Here is a 4,698-nt window from a genome sequence, read left to right as displayed (position 1 = left end):
ACACACATATATATATATATATATATATATATATATACACACACACACATGCATACATATACATACATACACACACAATACATACCGTACATGCATAGACACACACGTACACACGCCCCTCCCACACACATATTCACACATACATACATATACACATACATACAAAAACACATACATATACATACATATAACAGAGTAAATATTGTAAATTTAATTCAATAACATTAAAACCAGACATATTAGTCTTGCAATAGACTAATATATGATTATCGAAAACTTTACTCGCAATAGTATAATTAATAGGGTTTATACAATTTGTTGTTAAAATTTGATATTCGTAATGGAAGATTTCTGGTTTTTAGAAATTATTTGTAATATTATAGGTAGAAACCCAGCAAACGTCCGTTTTACGAATAGTCGATATTACCAATGACCTTTGCATCATCGACCAAGTAATAACGTTAAAAAGTCCGATTGCGTACGTTTTTCAAAGTGATAATGTATATTTTTCTTAATAATAAAATCAGATTTGTTGTATTTATTGACAGTTCAATCTTTTCCATTTCTGCTATAATAGTCGCTATAGTAAGGAGTTTTAGATATGCTAATTATCTATGACGTATTACAATGTTGGCCACACAGAGGATAAGCTCTTGTTTTAGTTTTGCGAAGACGATGCATACCGGACATGCTTGAGTGAATTGAAAATAAACACTGTACTAATATTAAATAGGCTTTTGTGGGGTTAGGTTTATACTCTGTGTGTAGACCTAGGCCTAGCTAGGTTAATTATCAAAAGTACAAGCATATCCTTCAATTATAAAAACAATATTTAAATCATACTTCTTTCAAATTCAATGTCAAACACATCCATGAATCCTTCAATGTAAAAATAAACCAAAGCTTCCTTTCATAAATAAAACTGTAAAGTTTTGTACTACTGTAGCATACATGCTGTACCAATCATGTCAGCACTGAATGAACTGTTGCTGTGTATCACATTTCGCGCTTTTTGACAAATTATAACATTGTTACAATTTATTGTTGTGTTTCCTCCCCTATAGTAAACATCTTATTATTCAGGGATCAACTAAATAAACTTCCACAATTTCTTTATATTGAAAAAAAAAAAAAAAACCATACTGTAAAATAGTAACTATTTTATGTATCAATATGATTTTAAATTTGTTTTTCATATTATTTTTATACTATTCCTTCAGGCATATTATTTTTTTAATTTGTCATCATCTTCTGGCTTTACCACTCCAATTATTATTGAATAATTATTTTTTTTACTCATTTTACCCTCCTATATTAGTATAAGTGGACCAAATAATTTGCTCTTGGGTTTTGGAATATTATTTTGTTCAGCAAAAAAATTAATATTTATCGTTCTTCTAAAATATTTGTTCGAGCCATCGGGAAAGAAAAATGATTGTGAAGTTGTGCAGGAGTGGGCAAAAAGTATGTTTATTGTTGACACCTAGCGGAGATCCAAATGAAATGCTTGGGAAGTTTAATCATATATACTGGGCATTCAGAGCACTTCCAAATTGCTTTCATCCTCCTTTACAGGAAAAAATAGGAAGAAATGGCTAAAAAACCAGGTATAAAATATGAGCTTATAGCAGAGGTACCGTAATCCAGTTGTGTAGCAGTGGGAAGAAAGACCTACAAAACTCCATTCCACAACTCAGTTCTCCACCACCACCTGTTTGTTCAGCATTTAGCAGACCAGAGAAAGATGTAGCAATAGCTAAACATCTTTCAAAATTTAGCAGTCTCACGTAAACAAGAATCTCAAACCATTATTTAACGAAAGAGAAGCAGTTGTATAGCGGTGTTTTTTTTTTATTTCATTTAATTTGTTCACTCACATATACATACATAATATTGTACAACAACAAAAAAAACTTAATAGTAAAAGAAATAAGAATAATAATACAGTACATAATAAGTGTGTGGAATTAAGAGGCCAAAATAAGTTTAGAATCAAACTTTAAGCCATGACCACCAGTTAAAATTATATTAAGCATACATCAATAAAATATTACAATTTAATAATAAAATAAATAATAAAAGTTGAATTAAGGCAGTGTGTCAATTATTCATTAATTTGACCAAAATATCAAGTTTACAAACAAGCACACAGCAATTAGATAAGCATAGCAATTAGATAAGCCTATCCAATAGTGACGTTAAAGGGTCGAAACCAGGATATATATATATATATATATATGCTCCTCACACACAAGCCAATATCAATATATATATACACACACACACTTTTGTATTAACAAAATAACATTATTTAATTCAAGATTTGAAAAGGACGACATCTATCAACTTTATAATGTTTTAAGTATTCCGCATGAAGTGCGATGCAAAAGTGGATCCGTATTTGATGGAATCGAGGCATTTTGTATGTTTTTTTTTATCGTTTTGCGTATCCATCTCGATATGCAGACATGGTTCCAACATTCGGTCGGTCAGTAACAGAGTTGTTTTTGGCAACATCCAAAATCGTGGATATCATTATTTACGACAATTTTAACCATCTTTTAGAAACTCTTCAACAGCCATGGCTTGCTCCAGATAAGCTTCAAGAATTTTGTAATGTTATTCAAACTTTTTTAACCATCTTTTAGAAACTCTCCAACAGCCATGGCTTGCTTCAGATAAGCTTAAAAATAAAATGGACATAAAAGAATTCATGGTAATAAATTTCAGTCCGTTGTCGCTCCGAATGCATTAATCGCAAACCTCGGCTCTTCAAATTATATTTGTAGCTAAAAATATTTGAATTGAGCATCTATTTTTCTAAATCAATGTCCATTCTTCATCCCATCTAAATAGGAAAAAAATAAATTAAAATTCCTTAAAAATTATTATAAATGGCATTTGTTGATAAAGTTTACTCAAGAATAAAGTTCCATTATTGCATTAATCAACATGACATTACATACATTTGATGTGAGGTGCTTAGTATTTGAGGTCATCATAGTAGTACTCATTTTTAAGAGATACATTAAGTCCTCATTTTATTAGTAGAAAAAAAGAAATAAAAAATTAAGATGTTTTTATGGTGCAAAGTAACAAAAACTTTAATAGGTTTGAGTTAAATATTGTCAGTGGTATTGAAGGAATATATACTGTAATATTTGTTCATTTACATTGACATATATCTAATACCTTTTGATCTTTTTTATTGCTCATTCTTGATCTGCTGGTATGGTCAATGGTGCTCCTGAAATTAATACAATTATACATTGATTGAAATATTATTTATATTTAATAATTTTATATTATTTTATATTATTATTGTTTATTATTATTATTTATTATTATTATTATTAACAGTGTTGTTGTTGTTGGTATTATTATTATTATTAATATTTGGTTATTTTATTATTTTTGTTATTTATTATAATTGATATGATTTTTTTACTATTATTATTATTATTATTATTATCTATTTGAGTTTATTACAAACAAGTAGTTTTGCCTGCCATGGTGACCGTATTCTAAGACAAGATCAATATAATAAGGTTATGGAAAACTTATCAGTAAAAATCAGCCTACCTTGAAAACCTACAACAATGGGTATTGCTCCTGGTGTTTGTTGTCCATCTGAAACAGGTACAAAACTGGTAAAAAAAAAGATAGACCCAAAATGTGTGTTGTAAAATTGCATCAAGGTATTACAGTATTAACAAAAAAAAGAAAGAAAAAGAAATCTCTACCCAAAACACGAACATACCTAGGCCTCAGGCCTCAGACCTCTATAAAATATCTTGACCTAGGCCTAAATAAAACAGCACATAAGTTACTAAAATCCAATTTAACAAAAAAAGTAATAATATAGGCCATAACTTACATACAAAAATGCTGTTGGATAGAGTTGACTCCGGAACTTGCAGTTGTGTGGGTAGAGTATTCTGAAAAAGTAAAATCAATGACTATTTACTAACTTAGGCCTAGGCCTAGGTACAGTATGTCATATATATTACAGGCCTAGGGCCTAGCCTAGGCCTACTCATTATTAACATTACATCATTTATTTTTTAGGCCCTGGCCTACCCCTAGCTAGGCCATGCCTAATTAGGATTAATAAATAGCCCGATGCTGATTTTTCGTATCTAATTTATTTTTTTAAATATTTTTTCTTCAATCCATATATTCTTGTAGTGTTTTATGTCTTTATGGTAGTAGTAGTAGTCTAGACCTAGGCCTACTATAGACCTAGCCTAGGCCAATCTAGGCCTAGCCTAGCTAGGTATTAGGCATGGGGAGGGCGTTCGCGAAGTTTAGATCTGGATTTTGATCGAAGGCTTACGTTATTTTTTACTCTATGATATACCTATACCATTATCAATCATTGAAACAAAAGTAATCATATTCATATATATGACGTTTAAACTTACAATTTTCTAGCCATATTTTCTTGGTGAACAACAAAACCCAACAAGAGTTTCGCGCGAGCTTGAAAACCAGGGTTGCCAGATAGTCGACAGGCCTCACGCAGGCCTCACGGCAAAACACACGCCATCTCACGGCCAAATTCGGCCAAACTTTTTTTCGATATCGGCCAAAATTCTCCCGATTAGAAGACAACAGTGGGTACATTCATTTGAAATACTACAAACATTATACGAAAATCAGCGGTCATTCGTTTGAAATTGAAGAAATTCAAATGAT

General features: G+C 30.7%; 1 long non-coding RNA gene across 1 annotated transcript; it reads right to left on the bottom strand.

The window, feature by feature from the left end:
• Positions 1-2,270: 2,270 nt before the first annotated feature.
• On the bottom strand, positions 2,271-4,639 carry LOC117100602. The gene is made up of 5 exons (XR_004444141.1): positions 4,425-4,639; positions 3,878-3,938; positions 3,583-3,647; positions 3,193-3,247; positions 2,271-2,848 (listed from the first exon to the last, which is right to left on the bottom strand). It is a non-coding gene; the product is annotated as an uncharacterized LOC117100602 (long non-coding RNA).
• Between the last annotated feature and the right edge of the window lie 59 nt (positions 4,640-4,698).

This window comes from Anneissia japonica, unplaced genomic scaffold (genome assembly GCF_011630105.1).
Source record: "Anneissia japonica isolate Jap-2015-1 unplaced genomic scaffold, ASM1163010v1 scaffold55767_len12381_cov99, whole genome shotgun sequence".
NCBI lineage: Eukaryota > Metazoa > Echinodermata > Crinoidea > Comatulida > Comatulidae > Anneissia > Anneissia japonica.
Note: the sequence above shows the minus strand (reverse complement) of the source record. Positions and strands in the feature narration are given on the sequence as shown.